Source organism: Neophocaena asiaeorientalis, unplaced genomic scaffold, assembly GCF_003031525.2.
Source record: "Neophocaena asiaeorientalis asiaeorientalis breed wild unplaced genomic scaffold, Neophocaena_asiaeorientalis_V1.1 scaffold57, whole genome shotgun sequence".
Lineage (NCBI taxonomy): Eukaryota > Metazoa > Chordata > Mammalia > Artiodactyla > Phocoenidae > Neophocaena > Neophocaena asiaeorientalis.
Genome location: NW_020172731.1, coordinates 595527 through 617407, shown reverse-complemented (window position 1 = coordinate 617407; position 21881 = coordinate 595527). Strand labels below are relative to the sequence as shown.

General features: G+C 39.2%; 1 protein-coding gene and 1 pseudogene across 2 annotated transcripts in view; one reads left to right on the top strand and one right to left on the bottom strand.

The window, feature by feature from the left end:
• The window catches only part of OXCT1 (3-oxoacid CoA-transferase 1), a 137003-nt gene that overhangs the window by 41996 nt on the left and 73126 nt on the right, over positions 1-21881 (top strand). The gene's annotated exons all lie outside the window — the stretch shown is intronic.
• On the bottom strand, positions 995-1517 carry LOC112396557 (peptidyl-prolyl cis-trans isomerase H pseudogene; annotated as a pseudogene).

The following is a 21881-nucleotide window of genomic DNA, read 5'->3' as shown; positions in this document are numbered from 1 at the left end:
AACTTCTATTATAGTATATTGTTGTAATTGTCCTATTTTATTATTAGTTATTGTTGTTAATCTCTTTTTTTAAAATAATTCTACAGCATTTCTATTTATTGATTGATTGATTGGCTGTGTTGGGTCTTCGTTTCTGTGTGAGGGCTTTCTCTAGTTGCGGCGAGCGGGGGCCACTCTTCATCGTGGTGCGCGGCCCTCTCACTGTTGCAGCCTCTCTTTTTGCGGAGCGCAAGCTCCAGACGTGCAGGCTCAGTAGTTGTGGCGCACGGGCCCAGTTGCTCTGCGGCATGTGGGATACTCCCAGACCAGGGCTCGAACCCGTGTCCCCTGCACCGGCAGGCAGACTCTCAACCACTGCGCTACCAGGGAAGCCCTGTTGTTAATCTCTTATCATGCCTAATTTTTTTTTTTTGGCTGCGTTGGGTCTTTGTTGCTACGTGCGGGCTTTCTCTAGTTGCAGCGAGTGGGGGCTACTCTTCGTTGCAGTGAGCGGGCTTCTCATTGCGGTGGCTTCTCTTGTTGTGGAGCACAGGCTCTAGGCGCACGGGCTTCAGTAGTTGCAGCACTTGGGCTTCAGTAGTTGCAGCACACAGCCTCAGTAGTTGCAGCATGTGGGCCCTAGAGCACGTAGGCTTCAGTAGTTGTGGCACGTGGGCTCAGTAGTTGCGGTGCGTGGGCTCTAGGGCACACGGGCTTCAGTAGTTGTGGCCCATGGGCTTAGTTGCTCCACGGCATGTGGGATCTTCCCAGACCAGGGATTGAACCTGTGTCCCCTTCATTGGCAGGCAGATTCTTAACCACTGCATCACCAGGGAAGTCCCATGCCTAATTTTTTTTTTTAAATGAACAACTTTATTTACAGTTGAAAATCTAAACACAAAATCTTGGCTTCTGAATCTGTGAGGTCTCTTGATCAAATGGGGCAGCAGCAGGCAGGGAAGCAAACACAGGGGCCAATCCAAAGTATCTTACTCAGGAGCATCACCCCGAGCAAGGGAAGGCCTGATTCAGTCTTCCTCTGGACTACATCTCTCCACGCTGTGAGATCACCACAGGCAGCTTGGGCTTATTGTTGGGGCCTGTGGGAACATTCTCAATCTTTCTCATCACCAGAAGTCCATCAATGATTTTTCCAAACACCACGTGCTTCCCATCAGCCAATCACATTTAGAGCAGGTGATGAAAAACTGGCAGCCATTTGTTCTGGGACCACTGTTTGCCACGAAAAGCAGGCCTGGAGCTGAGTGTCTAAGCTTAAAGTTTTCATCTGCAAACAGCCCCCCCCAGTAGATACTAGTGACTCTAGTACCATCTCCATTAACAAAATCTCCACCCTGAATCATGAAATCTTTTATGACCCTGCGGAAGCTGCTCCCTTTGTATCCTGTTGGAACCCCATCTTTTCTGAATTGTCCAGTGCAGAACTGCCTAAAATTCTCAGCCATCTTAGGCGCTGCGTCTGCAAAGAGCTCCATCTTCATGCAGCCAACTTCCCTTGTGTTCTACCCAGTCCTTCTACAAGCCAGTGCCTAATTTTTTAAAAAATATATTTATTTATTTATTTTGGCTGCTCTGGGTCTTAGTTGTGGTGTGTGATCTTTTAGTTGCGGCCTGCAGACTGTTAGTTGTGGCATGCATGCAGGATCTAGTTCCCGGACCAGGGATCGAACCCGGGCCCCCTGCATTGGGAGTGTAGAGTATTACCCACTGGACCACCAGGGGAGTCCCTATCATGCCTAATTTAAAAGTTAAATTTTATCCTAGGTTTGTATGTATAGGAAAAAACCAGTATATATAGGGTTTGGTGCTATTCACAGTTTCAGGTATCAACTGGGGGTCTTGGAACGTATCCCGTGTGGATAAGGAGGCACTCCTGTAATGGTTTTCTCTTCTGTTCTTCATTCCGTGAAGAAACCAAGACCACTCATGTCCAGGAGTATAGGTCGCCTTCTCTCCGATTTGGCATCTGAAATTTAATGTTAATTTCTGTCACTGAATAACTAAGCCCACATTCAATTTCTTTGAAGAGAATTTTAAATCCAAATCCCATGGGAGAGAAGTTAAACAGGAATCTGAAGAACTTAGTATCTCTTCTGTGCTTGCTGTGAAAAGGAGCTGGGTTATTAATTTAAAGAAGCTATTTTAGTTTCCTTAATAATTATGGGAAAGGATACAAGTTTTGCCTTGCATTCTGAAAAAGTTCTTTTCAGTTTAGAATTTCTTTTTAAGTTTTGGAAAAGGTTTGCTGGCATAGACAAAACTCGGAAGAAAAATTCAATATTACGAAACTCAGACAAATACAGGTTACCTACAAAAAGCTACAGGATTAAGGCTGTTGAGTTTGAAAGTTTTGGTATAATTTAAATTTCTCTCAATTTGAGGAATTTACAAAGCTCATTCATTTTGAGAATTGGCATCTCAGAAGTGGAATTAGACCTTTAGAAAGAAAGGAAGTATTAAATGGTATTTTAAAGCCAGTTCCATAAACCAATTCCTGCTATAAAAAGTAGTTTAGCTGCTGTTTTATTTATAGATATATTTCCCCAATGCTTTTGACATTATGTTTGCACCCAAAAAGTTTTCACTTACTTTTCCTTTTTGTTGGTTCTTTTTTTTTTTTTTTTGCTATATGCGGGCCTCTCACTGTTGTGGCCTCTCCCGTTGCGGAGCACAGGATCCGGACGCGCAGGCTCAGCGGCCATGGCTCATGGGCCCAGCCGCTCCGTGGCATGTGGGATCTTCCCGGACCGGGGGACGAACCCGTGTCCCCTGCATCGGCAGGTGGACTCTCAACCACTGCGCCACCAGGGAAGCCCGTGGTTCATATTTTTAAATGTACAAAGTAGCATTTTATATGTGGATTAATGAGGACTAGATTTTATAAGGAGAGAACAAAATAGAATGGAAAATTTTTCTTCATAAAATTCATTCCCAGGAAATAGGAGGGGCAGTAAAATGGTCCAAATAGAATAGATACAGCTAGGGTATGCCTACACAAAGTGGAGTAGACTCCATAATTGAAATGTTTTCAACTGTGGCAATAGCAGATAAAGGAGATATAGCCTAATGATGATAAAAGCAACAAAAACAACAGCAGCAGCAGCGAGTACTATTTATACCGTGAACTTACGTGCAAAGCACATAAGGTCATCTGTTATAATAACCCAGTGTGGTAGGTTTTATTATCCTTATTCTATAGAGGAAGGAAATGAGGATAAGGAGAGGCTTTATGATAAAGCTAATAAGGGAGAGTTAAGATCTAAAAACATTTCTTTCTGCCTCCAAAGCCATGTTCTTAAGTACAAGTGAAGAATGATAGGTGTATTTTGTTTTGTACTTTGTAGTGTTAACATTTAAAATATAATTTATTACCTCTTTAAGGGCAGGGGCTTAGACCTTTAGCTAATTGAATTTTTCAGCCAAGTATAGCTCCAGCACAATGTTAATACTTCCATAAACACAAAATTAAAAATCATTCAGAAATGTTAACCTCTTAAAACTTACAAAATCGGATAATCTCCTGAAAGCTGTGAAATGAGAGCCTTCACACTTGAGAAGGTAGAATGGTTCCCCCCAGTTAAAAATGATGTAGATGATATTATACAGTAGTTTGAAACCAAGATAGAAATTTTAGGATTCTGTATAATAAATACTGCTAATGATTATCTACTTAAAAAATAGGAACTTCCAGTTTCTGTTCTGGCATCTAAGTAGCTTAGTAGTCACCACTTCTGTTCTCACAATAAGAAAGTGAACAAACTGAAAATCAACAGACAACAATTTGTTCACAATAATAATAGTTTTAATGTATTTCATAATTATAGCTTATGGATGAATGAAATGAATGATAGCAATGTTTTAAAGGACAGGAGGGAGAGAGAAGAGTACTCTGTCATAGGGTACTTTACTTGCACTACCCGTGAGGTGGTATAGTGTTATCTGAAAGAAGCCTTGGATTAGTTGTAAATGTATATTGCCAACTCAAGCATAACCACTAAAAAGGGTAAAAAGAGAGGTATACAGTCAGCTGTATCCATGGGTTTCACATCCACACATTCAACCTGAATTTGCTGATGTGAAACTCATGGATACAGAGGGCTGGTTGTAATGAACATGCTAGGAGAGGAGAAAAAATGGAATCATATAAAAAGCTTAGTTAAAACCAGAGAAGGAGGGACTTCCCTGGTGGTCCAGCAGTTAAGACTCCACGCTCCCAATGCAGGGGGCCCTGGTTTGATCCCTGGTCAGGGAACTAGATCCCTCATGCCACAACTAAGAGCCTGTATGCCACAACTAAAGATCCCACATGTTGCAATAAAAAGATCCTGCATGCCGCAACTGAAGATCCTGCAGGCGTCAATGAAGATCCTGCGTGCTACAACTAAGACCTGGTGCAGCCAAATAAATAAATAAATATTAAAAAAAAACAAAACAGAAGGCAGAAAAAGATAAGACAAAAAAGAAACAAGGACAACAAATAGAAAATGTAACAACTATGGTAGATGTTAATCCAACTATATCAGTAGTCATTTTAAATATTAATGGTCTAAGGTATACCAGTTAAAAGACAGAGACTCTCAGACGGGATTAAATGAGACCCAGCTATATGTTGTCTATAAGAAACCTGCTTTTATATATATTTTTTGCAGCTTTATTGATATATATAATTGACATATATAGCATTGTATAAGTTTAAGGTGTACAACCTGTTGACTTGATACACTTACATATCATGAAATGATTACCACTATAGTGTTAGCTAACATCTCCAGCTCCTCACATAATTACCATTTCCTTTTTATGGTGAGAACATTTAAGATCTGCTATCATAGCAAAACTGACTTCAGAGCAAGGAAAATACCAGAGATAAAGAAAGACATTCCATGATGATAAAAGGACCAATTCTTAACAAAGACATAAGAATCCTTAAAGTGCATGCAGTGACAGTGGTTCTTTTTTTTTTTTTTTTCACACTCATTATGACCTTCTGAGATACCAGCACCAGCTGCCCCATGCCATCTTCACAGCAGTTTGGGTCCCAGCTCTGTGCAGCCCCTTTCCTAAGCATCAGTTCAACCACTTTCTTTTGCTGCTCTTGCAGTTACTGTATCTGTGTCACCTCAGTGCTTCTTTTTTGCATTTTTAGTTCTCTAATTCCTTATTTAAATTTCCTTTATTAAAATAACTGACAAAAATTAACTCAAAATGGACCATAGACTTAAATGTGAAATGCAAAACTATAAAACTTCTAGGCGCTTCCCTAGTGGCGCAGTGGTTGAGAGTCCGCCTGCCAATGCAGGGGACACGGGTTCGTGCCCCGGTCCGGGAAGATCCCACATGCCGTGGAGCGGCTGGGCCCATGAGCCATGGCCGCTGGGCCTGCGCGTCCTGAGCCTGTGCTCTGCAACAGGAGAGGCCACAACAGTGAGAGGCCCGCGTACAGCAAAAAGAAAAAACAACAACAACAAAAAAAACAACTTCTAAAAGATAAGAGAAAATCCAGGTGAACTTGGTTGGGTTTGGCAATGCCTTTTTAAATACAACACCAAAAGCACAATCCATGGTCAAGACGTCTGTACAGACACCTCACCAAAGACAATATACATATGGCAAATAAGCAGATGAAAAAATGATCAACATCATATGTCTTTAGAGAATTTCAAATTAAAACAATTCAATAGCAATACACACCTATTAGAATGACTAAAATCCAAAACACTGGCATCACCAAATGCTGGTGAGAATGTGGACAACAAGAACTCTCCTTCCTTTTTGGTGGAAACGTAAAGTGGTAGAGCTGCCTTCGAAGACAGTTTGGCACTTGCCAATAAAACTAAACATACTATTACCACATAATCCAGCAGTTGCATTCTTTGGTATTAACCAGCTCTCCTGGTTGGAACACTTGGAAGATTAACAAATTGCCTGTTTTTGTTTTCATATAGAATATATAGTGGACTTGTTCACACTCTGAATCTGAGCCATTGTTGAATTTCATATTTGATTTCTTGTATTTGTCCAAATATCCAAGAACTATTAGTCCTGTGTTCTGACTTTCACAAGGAAATAAAAGTTTCATTCTTTCAAGAAGTTACTGCATGTGTGACCATGTATAGATACAAACAATATTTCACTGAAATGTGGAAAATGGACAATTAACTAGAACACTGGGTCAAGTTCATAGCTTATGAAATCTACAAATTACCCCCTTCAGAGTTGCTTGGGAAGATAGTTAAAACGTGACTGTTAAGTTTACAAATGATAAGGATTGCTATATGAGACACAGTGATTATCTTAGATGATCCCACAATATAGTTGCTGAGATAGGACTAACCTGAAATTAGAAGTTGTATATAGAGCAATGGGTGCTAAATTTAATGATAAAGATAGTAATTGCGGGCTTCCGTGGTGGCGCAGTGGTTGAGAGTCCGCCTGCCGATGCAGTAAAAAAAAAAAAAAAAAAAAAAAAAAAGATAGTAATTGCTATGGGATTCTGATGGTTGGTGGCATGGTTTGTGGCTCTAACCTCAAAGACGCCCTTTCTAACAAGGCTAAGGCCTTGTTTCTGTAGATATTTATATATGGTGGATTGTAAATGAAGAATAAGACTTCAGGTATTTTACACTCTGTCTTGGCTCACAGGTCTAAGGACATTTGAGTGGGGATGGGCCAAAATGGGGTGTGGAGACACATCTTCCATAGAACCAACGGCCTTGAGGAAAGAAATGGAATGGATGTCTCTTGGTTTGATTTCCTTACTTCCTGTTTGTTACTTATGTGTTTGCTTTTATAAAATTAGGATCATATTTTATATTCTTTTTTCATTATGTAAAACATTAAGAATGTTTTTGGAGGTCACTAAATGTTCCCCAAGAGGATATTTTAGTAGTTATACTCAAATTTATATTAATAACTCTATTGTTATACTTTTATGTTGTTTTTCCCTCGCTATTATTAATAATGCTATAGTGAATATCCTTGTTTCAGTGTATATATGATGATTTGATGAAATTCCTAGAAGTGGATTTTTGGGGTGTGTGCCTCAGCATTTTATCAGCTTTTGATAAATATTGCTGAATTGTTCTCTAGGAAGGTAATTTCAATTATAACTCTATAATGATATTTAAAAGTATCATTTTCAGCCATTATTGACAATATGGATATATACTTAATTTTTTTTTGGATAATCTGCTAGGTGAAAAAAGCTGTCCTGTTTTTGTCCTGTCCTGGTTTTGATTTGCATATCTTTGATGAGAAGGGAGTTGAATATTTATTGGTTGTTTGTATTTTTTGTGATTTTATGTGTTGTTATAAGTATTACTATCATTATTTGAATGGGAATGTCTAGTATTTCATTTCCAAGTGTTCTTTGGTGATGACTTATATAAGAGGGAGAAAGAAAATGTGCAGGATTGTGGTTGACACGTGAGCTCTGGAATTAGGCTTTTTGGATTTGAACCCAGCTTCCTGAGGGATCCCCCAGCTGCTGGTCCCCAGGCAAGAACTTGATTGGCTATAGCTAGTAGAATATATAAGGAGGAGCATCTTAACTCTGAGCTACAGGAGTAAAGATGGATAAGGCTCTCAGAAAGAAAGTAACCATGGCTGGCAGCTTACCCCCAGAACCCGTTCCTAAAATAAGGTGTGAGTCAAGTGCTCTGTTGATTCACTGCTTTGAGACAGCTCTCTAAAACTTACAGTCATGGTTTCCCACAAAATCACCTCATTGCAAATGAGGACATAGATCCTGTTGAAAAAAAGAGAAGGGAAGAAAGGGTAAGAGGGTATTTCTAACACAATCTAATGGTTTTGGAATCTTTACCTGTGATATTCTCTCTCAAAAGGTTATTGAATAATAAAGCACAGTATGCCTGACATAAATTGAGGAGATGCACTCTTATGAATTGTCTTATTGGAAAAAAGGCCAAAAATTCCATTTATTAATTTTGCCTTCACCTTTATTTTAACTAACAGTTTTTGACCTACTTATCAATTTATTCCATGTTGGTCATAAGAATTTAGCTTGTGATTTTAAAGTCATTCCTATTAAAATAGCAGTGGCTTTCCTCACTCCTTCCAGAGACCTTGTCAAAAAATGTTATTTTTTCTACCTCAAATGTAGATTTAGCCTACAAATACTGAAGCGATAATTAGGGCTTATGCAAGATTGTTTCACTTGAAAAATTAGCTGCTTTTTTTTTTTAAAGTTTTACTTTCCAAATCTTTCTAGTTTGAGAGTATAGCTAAAAAAAGAAGGTATTTTAAAGTCATGGCTTACATAAATGATTTAAGTAAGAAATGTGTGAGAGGAAAAATGAAAAACATTACTCATTGACCCCTTTTGTGTTACTGGTTGTATCTCTTTTAAATGCATTTTTGCATGTATCATTATTGTAGCTTGCGCATCTAGCATATGTCAGCCTCCCAAAATTAGAATATATTCAAATTTCTCAATGGCCTTTTATCAGGTTCCTAGAAAAGCCAGGTGCACAACCAAAAATTAGTAAAAGTGAGAGAATGTAATTGCCAAGGTGTTGAAAATTTCTTTCTGATGAGAAGCCACTGTAATCAAAAGAAACTGCCCTAGCAACATCAGTTAAGGTGGACTCTCACGTGAGATTTTTGAAGTATGAAGGAAATCACATTTCTTTTTTGTTCAGGTTAGATGTTACCATTTCTGATAGCTCTTCCAAAGTTAGGTTCCTCGTTCCATAAAATAAGCATTTCACACTTCTTTCTGCCATTCCTGTTCCTAGGTCACGAAATTCTTTCACAGGTACCATCTTTCCACATTCCTCCATAGAACACATCCTTCCCTGACTCCAGGCCTTTGCCCTGGCCATTCTGGCTGCCTGGAATGCCCTCCCCGTCCTTCTTTCTGTGGCTCATTTTCTGCCTTCTCACCGAAGCTTTTCCTCTGTTGTAGCATTTATTACTTTGTTATATTGTGGTTAGCTGTTCGCCTGTCTCCTCCAGTAGGACTGAGCAAGAGCCTCGTGGGACCTTGTCCTATTCATCTCTGTATCCCCAGTACAGGCACATGATGCCTGGCACATAATAGGTGCTCACTGAATGATGTTTGAGTCACTTAGCCAGAAGGTTAAAATATAAGCATCACTTTGCAGGCTTAGAAATGTTCTGTTCGTTCTAGTTGATTGCCATTATCCTGCTGTAGTCTATAAGAAAGTAAAAAATGCCTTATGTTCAGTGGTTCTTCCTGATGGCTTTATAGTTGAGGTCTTTGTTGGGCCTTGCTTTGAGAGGCTTGATAACCTGCCACCAGGTGTTCTGTAATCCCCTTCCTTATTACGGTGACTAGGTTCCTCTGATTTCTCTGGGATCACTAACTCATGGTGTGCCTTTTAATGCTGGCTGGAATAGATAGTGTGTCTGATTCAATAGGCTTTTATTGCTCAGCTAAAGGAGAACAAGCCATATGGTAGTTAACTAGCTTTGCAAAAGATGATAAATTAGTGGCAAATAAACTGGCCTTGTAAATGCAACAGCCTGGTTAGTCAGGAGAGAATTGGCATAGCATATACACAAGTGCAGAGGAGTGCTGAAGGTATACTAAGTGGCATGGAATTAAAATCATGTGTTGCCTTTAACAAAGTACACCCAGTAAAAGGGGATCGATCCAGGGCTCAATAATCCAGAATAATTAGAAAGATACTGTAGGTTAATGTGTGTACTTTGAGGTCTTTGTTGTGGACCATCCAGCAACTGATGTAGACTTATAAAATGTAAGGGCTAGAAAGAATATTAGACGTCACTTAAATTTCAACTTTCACATTTTAGAGATGAAATGGCTTTTAGTGGTTCTCATAAGAACACAGTACAGGAAGATAATAGACCTAAAACCCAGAATCTACATCTTTTGACCTCAAATGCAGTTCTCTATATCATACTCTGTTATCTTTTTTTTTTTGCGGTACGCGGGCCTCTCACTGTTGTGGCCTCTCCCGTTGTGGAGTACAGGCTCCGGACGCGCAGGCTCAGCGGCCATGGCTCACGGGCCCAGACACTCCGCGGCATGTGGGATCTTCCTGGACCGGGGCACGAACCTGTGTCCCCTGCATCGGCAGGTGGACTCTCAACCACTGCGCCACCAGGGAAGCCCTGTTATCTCATTTTTTAAGGATAGCAGAAGTCAGTGAAATACATGGCATTAGAATCATGCGGACAAAAATCCTTCTCTTACAAACTACTGACATCGTAAATTACTCTCGTCTATCAATCACAGCCACCTTTTCTTTAATGGGAGAAGGGAAATTCTGTCTAAAAGATCAGTATGCTTCTTTTTTTTTTTAACATCTTTATTGGAGTATTGTTGCTTTACAATGGTGTGTTAGTTTCTTTATAACAAAGTGAATCAGCTATATATATACATATACATATACATATACATATATCCCCATATCTCCTCCCTCTGCGTTCCCCTCCCACCCCTCTAGGTGGTCACAAAGCACCGAGCTGATCTCCCTGTGCTATGTGGCTGCTTCCCATTAGCTATCTATTTTACACTTGGTAGTGTATATATGTCCATGCCACTCTCTCACTTCGTCCCAGCTTACCCTTCCCCCTCTCCGTATCCTCAAGTCCATTCTCTATGTCTGCGTCTTTATTCCCGTCTTGCCCCTAGGTTCTTCATGACTTTTTTTTTTTTTTTAGATTCCATATTTATGGGTTAGCATACGGTATTTGTTTTTCTCTTTCTGACTTACTTCACTCTGTATGACAGACTCTAGGTCCATCCACCTAACTGCAAATAACTCAATTTCATTTCTTTTTATGGTTGAGTAATATTCCATTGTATATATGTGCCACATCTTCTTTATCCATTCGTCTGTCGATGGACACTTAGGTTGCTTCCATGTCTTGGCTATTGTAAATAAAGCTGCAATGAACATTGTGGTACATGACTCTTTTTGAATTATGGCTTTCTCAGGGTATATGCCCAGTAGTGGGATTGCTGGGTCATATGGTAGTTCTATTTCTAGTTTTTTAAGGAACCTCCATACTGTTCTCCATAGTGGCTGTACCAATTCACATTCCCACCAACAGTGCTGGAGGATTCCCTTTTCTCCACACCCTCTCCAGCATTTATTGTTTGTAAACTTTTTGATGATGGCCATTCTGACTGGTGTGAGGTGATACCTCATTGTAGTTTTGATTTGCATTTCTCTAATGATTAGTGATGTTGAGCATCCTTTCATGTGTTTGTTGGCCATCTGTATATCTTCTTTGGAGAAATGTCTACTTAGGTCTTCTGCCCGTTTTTGGATGGGGTTGTTTGTTTTTTTGATATTGAGCTGCATAGCATGTTAGCTCAGTTGGTTAGAGCATGGTGCTAATAATGCCAAGGTCGTGGGTTCGATCCCCAGCATGCTTCTTTTAATTGTCATTCTTAACTTTTCGAATATGGCGTTGAGTTTTGGGGATGAGCTATGTATTCTCAGAAGACATTTTAGATTCTGGACCTTGATCAGCTTTATTCACTGTGGGTTTCAGTGATTGCTGTGAATGGTAACTTCAGAGTTAGGACTGGTTTCCTGGTGATGACTAGAGGCTGAAATTCAATTTGTTGGAAAAAACTGAAAACTGAAGCCAAATCAGGCCTCTGTACCCAACACCAAATTAACTTTTGGAGACAGAGTTTTGGGTAAAGTAGAAATAAATAGCTTTATTGATTTGCCAGGCAAAGGGGGCCACAGTGGGCTAATGTCCTCAAACCATGTGTGCCCAGCTGGGGGGGTATTGAGAAGTTTTGTAGTAATGGTTCAAAGAGGGCACGATCAGCTTGTGGACATTCTTCTGATTGGTTGGTGGTGAGGTAAGTGGGATTCAGCATTATCAACCTTCTGGTTCCAACTGGTCTGGGGTCTACATGCTTGTGAGCAGCATATCATTAATTTCTCCCCTCTAGTGGGGGTTTTAGTATCTGCAAAACAGCTCAAAGATACTGTTATGGATATCCCTTGATGGGGAACCAGGACCCCGCCCCAAGGCTGCATTATTATCTCTCTTGACTGTTCCTCCCTTGTCTCTGCATCCCCTCCCTTCCCTAATTATCAACTGTTTGAACCTGCCTTTTGGAACGCAGGGAAGGTCCTGGAGGCTGAAGCCTATTTCCTGTAATCAAGAAATGGGGAACACTGAAAGACTTTTGTGCCCAGGAGCCCCACAGGTCCTGCTCAGTATCAAAACAAGTGATGCCAACTGTAAAACTGATTGTGTGTCTCTGCCAGTTGTCCTAAGGGAAGAGTCATTTGATCTTAATGCTAAAATCACAGTTGAGAATGTGATGAATATGTTTGAATGTCTTTAGGACTTAAAGGTCTAGTTTTAGAAATTGAGCTACAGAGAGAGGAAAGAAAGTATTTTGTTTTGATGTTTATTTATTTTTGCATCTTATGACTACTTTATTACACTAAATCAGGGAAAACAAACATGGCATTTTAATTTTCTTAATGAAATAAATAGGATTCAACTTTGCTTACTGCTTCCTAGAAATGCAAACATACTGAGAACATTTAGAAGATTAAATGACAAATAAAACTCTTATTCAAAGTGGCACATGCTAAACGATTTTAAATTTAGGAATTGAGCCATTCACAAACTGAATTCGAGTCACAGTCCCTGCTGGGTTAAGCAACTATTATCTGTGTTCTGGAAATGTTAGAGTTTAACCCAAGTCTTCTTTGCAGTTTGTGTGTTAAGTACTGTGTTCTTGAATTATAAAAAGCTCCAAGGATGATTAACAGCCCCCAACTGAAGGAAACAGTCTTAGAAAGTAACCTTTTAAAGTTTTAGCATCTCTAATAGGCAGTTTTTCTGTGGCTGTAAAACCCAACACAAACGTTTTTCTCTCCTTGTTTCTCCATAACTCTCTTCATTAAAAAATGTTCCTAGTTAATTCTATTAATTATATCATGTCTTGCTGTTTTTCTTGGATTATGTGTTAATGGTGTAATTTTTTTCTTACTATTATAGATAAGGCTGGTGCTTTGAATGAATGTGTTAGAAGTATTTTAATTCCTTTGGGTAGATGTACTCATTTTAATTACTTCTTTGGATTTGCTACAGCCTTAATAAGATTTTCTTTTAGAAAAAGACAGGACAAATAAAATTGGATATTTATAATACTGCCTGCATGTTATTAAATCACATACTTAGTGAAGGTTGGCATTTTTTGGTTAAATAAAAAGTGAGAAGACAGAATGCCATCATGGACTAGACTGCATGTCGTATTAGTGTCAGTGGAAATGGAAATAATACCATTAACTGCTTTTGAATTTGTTTAAAAACACTTCTTCCATTCTACATAAACTATTGGGATAATCCATGAAGTGAGTAATACTTTTTTTAAATCCGTATGTCCTATTTTGCTGCTAGGCACAGTTTTAGTAAATTAGGTTATTTTAGGTAAAGCTTTTCTTCTAATGAGTTCAAACTGCTTCATCCATTTTCCTTCTCATCCCATGTTTTTAAATGAGACATTGTAGGAAGGAAGAACTGCTTTTGTTTTGTAATGAGGAACATGAGGTGGAAGGTGATTATCATCAACTCTGAGTTTGGACAAGTGGAGAAAGGAAGAGTCTTTTGTTGTTCTCTGGGTATCTCTGTCACATTATAGTTTTTTTGCTGGTGGTTAACTAAACCCTTTTATTTCCTAGAAAATATTACCAGGCCAGGTATTATTTTACAATATTAACTTTGCTCCGTGCTTAATTTCATTCACTTAATTGGCTCATTTTATTTTCCTAATCAGTAGAGGCCCTTTTCTATCTTCATTATATCAACTATTCTTTCTGGCCTTGTGTCATTCTCCAATTTGATAAGTGTACTGTTTGATTTTTATACATTTTGTTCCAGAGACGATGTAAAGTAGCTTATAAGACACAGAAAATATACAAGATAACATCAATTAAAAGTAGGGGGCTTCCGGGTCAATGAGAAGCCCGCACACCACAACAAAGAATAGCCCTCGCTTGCCACAACTAGAGAAAGCCTGTGCACAGCAACGAAGACCCAACACAACCAAAAATAAATAAGTAAAATAAAATAAAATAAAATAAAAAATAAAATTTCCATCCTGTTGGGAAGAAGTCTCTAGACTTTCACCTCAGCTTTAAAAAAAAAAAAAAGTAGGGGGCTTCCCTGGTGGCGCAGTGGGTGAGAATCTGCCTGCCAATGCAGGGGACACGGGTTGGATCCCTGGTCCGGGAAAATTCCCACATTGCCATGGAGCAGCTAAGCCCATGCGCCACAGCTACTAAGCCTGCACTCTAGAGCCCATGCTCTGCAGCAGGAGAAGCCATGACAATGAGAAGCCCGCACACCACTCGCTGCAACTAGCGAATGTCCACGCACAGAACAAAGACCCAACACAGCCCCCCGCAAAAAAACAACAAACAAATAAATTAATTAATTAAAAAAAAAAAGTAGGGCTCTACGAAGAAAGAAAAGCAATGGTTGGGCTTTAAAATGGAGCTAGGACGAGATGAAAAATTATACTGTAATGGCAAACAAAAGATGTCAAATAAAAATTACTCATTTACGGTCTTCCCTGGTGGCACAGTGGTTAAGAATCCACCTGCCGGTGCAGGGGACATGGGTTTGAGCCCTGGTCCAGGAAGATTCCACATGCCATGGAGCAGCTATGCCCATGCGCCACAACTACTGAAACCCGCGCACCTAGGGTCTGTGCTCCGCAACAAGAGAAGCCACTGCAGTGAGAATCCCACACACCGCAATGAAGAGTAGCCCCCACTCTCCGCAACTAGAGGAAGCCCACGTGCCAGCAAAAGACCCAACACAGCCAAAAAGCAATAAATAAAACAAATAAATTTAAAAAATTTACTCATTTATATAGTTGATAGTACATATAATTTTTTAATTTAATTTTTATTTTATATTGGAGTATAGTTGATTTACAGTGTTGTGTTAGTTTCAGATGTATAGCAAAGTGATTCAGTTGTACATATACATATATCCATTCTTTTTCAGATTCTTTTCCCATGTAGGTAACTACAGTATACTGAGTAGAGTTCCCTGTGCTATACAGTAGGTCCTTGTTGGTTATTATTTTATATATAGTAGTGTGTATATGTTAATCCCAAACTCCTAATTTATCCCTCCCTCCCACCATAGTACATATAATTTAAAGGAAACTAATGATTAAGTGAAGTACAACTATTCTTGCTATTAAAACTAGACAGAATTTTATCTTAGGCACTGTTTTAATTGCAAGAAAGAGCTCTTTATAACTATGGTATAAAGATACAGGTTTTCTCTAAGAGCATACTCTTCTTGGAGCATTAAAAGAGTGGTTGGGCTCCTAAATCATTGTTTTTTTACCCAAACTTTTGCTAAATACTTGGAGGTCACGAGCCTGAGATTGTCTTCTCTGACACAGATGGGAATATATCTGTTCAGAATTGCCTGTTGCACCCAGACCCTTGCCCCTTAACCATAATGAACTCAGGATGTGTTCCCCGTCTTCATTTAAGGCCTTGATAAAGACATTGAACAGGATAGGACCAAAGACATCAAAGCACTAGCACAGGGGTTCTTTTCTAATCTGGGGTCTCCCTGAGGCCAGAGGGTAGAAATGGGCCATGGTTATGGACAAATCACCTGTCATCTTAAGAGGGACTTTACAGGTCAGGAAACATTTTTGTGTGAGGAGATATTGTAGCTTTCATCAGATTCTTAAAGAAGTACATGTTTCCCCCAAAGTTAAAAACCTCAGCATCAGAGACCTCTAAGACTTTGTCAAGCCATCAAGTACTTCTGTGGTTCTTCTGTTATCTACCTATCTGTACACCAGAATGGGCTCGCTCCCTGTTTTCTTCTCTGTTGTATCTAGTAGGTGCTTAATTAATATTTGTTGATTTAAAGTGAATGAAACCAGGGCTTCCCTGGTGGCGCAGTGGTTAAGAGTCGGCCTGCCGATGCAGGGGACACGGGTTCGTGCCCCTGTCCGGGAAGATCCCACATACCGTGGGGCGTAAAAAAAAAAAAAAAAAAAATAAAGTGAATGAAACCAAGTCACATTTTCCCAGTATGTCTATAAAACTCTAACTCGAGGGAGTTGGTCAGGTGCTTTGTGAAATCTTACCCTGTGCTTTTCTCTTGGCCCACCAATGAGCTAGCTAGATCTGCAAGTTAATGAAGTTCATTTGGCAGGGTTTGGTGTGGGGAAAGACTTGTATTGGTGTCTAGCAGTATTCTTTTCTCTGCTTATGACCTTATAGACCATTTGTTCAATAATCCTTTTTGGCGGGGGGCGGTGGCTGCACCACACGGCATGTGGGACCTTAGTCCCCCAACCAGGGATCAAACCCGTGCCCCCTGCAGTGGAAGTGCAGAGTCTTAACCACTGGACCGCCAGCGAAGTCCCAATAATCCATTTTAAGACACTGTTGTGAATCAAGCCCCAGTTTGAAAAGGAGTATATTTGTGTATTTGCCTCTCTCCATCTGCTGACATCTGTACCATTTTTTACTTAACTGTAATTCTGTGGCCATATTTTCAGGCTCTTTAAAAATCCTGGGATATAATTTTTGTGGGTACAGTCTAGAATTAATTTGGAGAATCTAAGTATCTCTTCTTGGAATTCAGTTCTTCCTTAGCCATATTATTTCTGCCCTTTTCTTCTCCCTGATGGTGAAGTCAGGAGTAACAGGGAATTGAACTGCTGTGCTTTATTCTGTCCTCTCTCTCTAGCGGTCATGATGACCATGTCTGAACTCCCCATCAGCAACAACAACAAAATCACCCCAGAAACCACTCTTTCATCATCTTCAGTATTTGGACAGGACTGATCTCATTACAGTTTTCTACCCTTTGACCTACCTGTTAAAGTTTCACGTGACTTCCATTTGTCCTAGGTCATGTGTGTCTCTCTTTTGTATGAGCTCTTTTTTTTTTAAATTGAGGTATAGTTGATTTACAACGTTGTGCTGATTTCTGCTGTACAGCAAAGTGACTCAGTTATACACATTTATACATTCTTTTTTTATATTCTTTTTCCATTATGGTTTATCCCAGGGGATTGGATCTAGTTCCGTGTGCTTTACAGTAGGACTTTGTTGTAATAGTTTGCATCTAAATGTAATAGTTTGCATCTGTAGTACTAACCCCAAACTCCCAGTCCATCCCTCTCCCTCTCCCCCTCTCTTGGCAACCAGAAGTCTGTTCTCTATGTCTGTGAGTCTGTTTCTGTTTTGTAGATAGCCCTTTTAAAATATGAGGAAACACATGGCTATCCATGTTGTTATATTCTTTCTGTATATACCATTCTCTCATCGTCAAGATGATCCGTTTTCATACTGTCAGAATGCGGGTTTTGAGAGCCTCACATCCCTCGTGAATCCATCTGTCATTTAGAGTTTCTGACCACTTGATCCTGATCCTTATTTTTTTCTCTCAACTTTTCGAAATCTGCTTTCCTTCAAAGAACAGGATACATTTCTATGTATGCCCGGGATTCAGTTCCTGGTCTATTACAAATTCCAGTTTTACATTATTACTTTCCCTCAGGGTTTCCATCATTTCTACTTTACCAAGCAGTTTATCCTTATTGGTTAGAAGTCCTGAATCATGGTTTTTCTCACTGTTTCATTCTGAAAACTAGAACTTGTCAGAAGGCAATATAGAATTTATCAGCAGAATATGATGAACAGAAGATGTTCAAATAATTGGCATCTCCCATGATATCACCATCTTACATCACTATCTTGTTTCTGAGTTAGTTTTGTCATTTCTGTTAAAGATAAGCCATCTACATCTTTAGTTTGGTGAGCACTCTGATTATATGGCCATTAGTGTGATATTCTTTCTCCTTTTAAAGTCACTTTAAATATATTTTACCACATCTCATCATAGGTCAGTGCCTTCCCAGGCATGTGCATATTTTCTTGACATAGCTTGTTCTTTTGTCAGCTTATTTTCACCGGACATTGGAGAATGTCCATTAGCATGAGATCCAATCTACAAGGTTTCAATGACTATGCAATTGTAGTTACAATCGTTTATAAGGTTGAAAATTCATTAATAGCCACTAATCTTTTCAGTCTTTGTGCTTTTCTATAGAGACATCTAAGACCCTATGTATTTGACCCAGGCCTTTTTAGCTTTCATGCCATTTTCTCCTATATTTTTGTACTAGTCAAATTACCCCTTAGCATGAAGCTTAAGAAGATGTGCACCTTCTTGCTCCTTTGGATATTTTGGGAGGGATGCCCTGCATGCTGACCTCCCCTTTTGCTCCACATTTCCTCTTTCTCTTCCCCATTTTTCTGGGTTAAATTAGTATCCAGAGCACCTCTGCATCTAGCTTGTAACTTTTTCTGTTATTGCTCATTGCTCCCCTCTTCCATTTTTCTAGTCTTCCAAGGCTTTTTTTTTTTTTTTTTTGCTAATTTGGGATTACCTAGTGTTATAAGATTCTAGCCATTATTGCTGTTATTGTCTGCTTTGAAAATTTCTGGACAAAAGAAGAATATTCATCCTAAGGCTTTTTGAAGATTAAAATGACTCAGGAAAAATATCTACAGTGTGATTCCTCCCCTTCCTCGCACCATAGGCCTCACTTTGTATTACACAGCGAGGTTTGCAGGTGTGCAGCTTTTTCCACTAACAACCTTCAGGGCTGGGCCCATTTTTGTGGCTATACCGGACTGAGGTTGTCAGTAAAATAAAATAAAAAAATAAGAAGGTTATTGCCTTGCTGCTCCTCTGTTACCTTACCTGAGATATAATGTTCGCCAAGTAAAAACACTTGTCACCTGAGGATGAATTCTTATCCTTCTCCAAACTTTAAAGTACAACTTTTCAGAATTATAAAGTAGGAAGGGTGCAGGGTAGAGAAAGCAACCTTTTAAAACAAAGTTCAAGCCAATAATAATTAACATTTCCTAGCCTCTATTTTCCTGCTAATAACCAAAGACAAGTACTAGTTAGAGAAGCCTCAAGTGTCTGGATTTCTGGACGTACCAGATGGTGCTGCGTAAGGACTATGCATCGTGCCAGGGAGAAGCCTGGGTTGCTCTTAGCTACCACCTCTCCTACATCTTGACCTTGTCCGAGGACATTTAAACATGCCCAGTGCTTTGCACTGAGGCTTTTTCTTTGTTCTTTATTCTCTATCTTACCCACTTCTGATTTCAGGAGGTACATTTCTGCCATGCTTAGTGAGTGCTCTTGTGAGCTTTTATTTTTACTTCTTCCTTAACGAACTTGTTCTATTCATCTTTTTCTTTTCAGATTTCCTTTGACTCTCATGTTACTGCCTGATCTCACCAGATCCCCCCTCTCCCCCACTACATTGGTTCTTTCTCACTGTTATTTCTCAAGATCACCCAAAACCAGCACAGAAGCCTTCAATTTCTTCAATAGCTAGCATTAAGGTAGTTCTGCCTCTTCAGTTTTTTTTTAAATTTTATTATTATTTTTTTTGTAAAATCTTTTCCCAGATTGTCTGAAAACATATGTTTTCTTCTTTTGGTTTGTACTTCAAATATTTTCTTCCTCTGCAATTAACTCTGCTAACCAGCTCTGAGAAAGCTTTGATTTTTGTATAGAAATTTTCAGTACTGTTGATATTGTGTTGACAAATACTGCCCATGCATTTTTGACAATATGAAAATCATTCATATTATGATGACAAAGCCTGAAACTGATTATGTTTAACCAGATCCTTGCTTTTCATCAGAGTTGTTTTAGCAGGACACATTCTTCCACTCCATTTGTTGTGAAAGTCATGATGTAATTGCCCTTGGTAAAGAAACTTGGTCTTAATTGGGTGGGTTTTGTCAAAACTTTCTTTGGTGGAACCAGAAGAAAATCGCTATTGGTTACCATCAACAGTTTTGGTTTAAGTGAAAAGGGTTACTTTTTTTTCTTTTCCGATACGTTTCTCGCTCCTGCTGAAGGGTAGATGTAGGGAGACCAATTAGGAAGCTGATGCAATAATTCAAGCAAGAGACAGGAGGGCCTGAACTTTTGAAATAGCATTAGGTATGGAGAATAATTTGCATTATCTTCAAAAATGTAAACAAAAAGTGTTTCCATAACTTATTTCATAATGTTGTAAGTGCTTTTAGAGTTTAGAAATCACAGTTTTTCTTAAGTCTCTATTTTCTTTTTAACATGTGCTTTTGGTACATGGCTAACTAAGCACTTTATCACATCCTCCACTTTTGTATTTCCTAGTTTTGGAAACTATCTACTTAATGTCTATTTCAGCTTTTAAAAAAAATTTGTAGGTTTTTTACCTCTTGATTATAGAAGTAAAATTAAACAAAAATAACTTGGCACTGTCACCCAGGGGTAAAAATGATTAACATTTCAGTGTTAATTTCCTGTATGTTTTTCTTCTCAGTTTTTTGTAGATATAGAAATAATTGAGCCGAAGAGCATATCTGTAAATATTTATATAGAATCTTGCATTTTTATGAAGCATTATGTTATGAGATGTCATTAAATATTATGAGAGCCATAATACTGATTTATCATGTGGATACACCATATATATTTTACCATTATTCTATTGTTGATCCTTCAGGTTGTTTCCAACTTATTGTTATTTTAACAAATGCCGTGGCCAATATTTTCATGAATAGTCATTCTTCACATATATCCTCAGGATAAAATTTTAAAGTCAAGGACTTCTTTGAAGGCTTGAATCGAATAAGTGTAAAGATGTGAATGAACCCTAGTGGCTGAAATTTCCAACTAGTTGAAGAGGTAGAAGTAGTGCTTAGCTGCTCTGCATTTCCTGTGTCCACCTCCTATTTACCTGGTCACCACCTTGGTTGCATTGGGCTAGAAAAGAATCAATATGCAGGAGGCTTAGTAACCTGATGAATAAGTAAAAAAGTGAAGGCTATGCTCTTGATATATCAGAGCATAGAGAAGTTTGGAGGAGATCTGGAGTACAGTGATGGGGAGTCCCCTTGCCTTCTGACTCATTCTCATATGAGTATAGATGAACATCTCTACCCACTATTTCAACTTGGATGCCCACATGTTTATTGACTCTTCTTTGGAGTTTCTGTTTTATTTTTGTTAAGATCCTTCTGTTTATCAGAGAAGACAGCTTTTATCCATTATGTCCTATTCTTCTTCAGCTATTTAGAAGTAGTGGACAATAATGAAAATGACTCGCTAATCCCTGTTATTCTTTCATTGTGGAGGGAGTGTGGTGTGGGCATACATGGTAGGATAGCAGAAAGGAAGGGGGTGCTTAACCTCAAAAACCTCTGGAGAGTTCAGTTACTAGTTTAAGGAGACGGTATAATACACCTCTCCTTGTACAAGTCAGTGCATTTGCAGATAGTTCTTTGCTTTGGGTATGACATCTATTAAGCTGAGCACTCTCAGTCTTCAAGATGATATTTTTCTTGGCACCAGAAAGATAATTTTGTTTTTAATTTTTTTTTTTTTTTTGTGGTACGTGGGCCTCTCACTGTTGTGGCCTCTCCCGTTGCGGAGCACAGGCTCCGGACACACAGGCTCAGCGGCCATGGCTCACGGGCCCAGCTGCTCCGCGGTGTGTGGGATCTTCCCGGACCGGGGCACGAACCCATGTCCCCTGCATCGGCAGGCGGATTCTCAACCACTGCGCCACCAGGGAAGCCCTGTTTTTAATTTTAAAAATATTTTTAATTAATTAATTTGGCTGCATTGGATCTTAGTTGCGGCACATGGGCTTCTCTCTAGTTGTGGCATTTGGGTTCCACAGAGCATGGGCTCAATAGTTATGGCACACGGGCTTACTTGCCCCATGGCATGTTGGGATCTTAGTTCCCCGAATAGAGATTGAACCTGCATCCCCTGCATTGGAAAGCAGATTCTTTTTTTTTTTTTTTTTT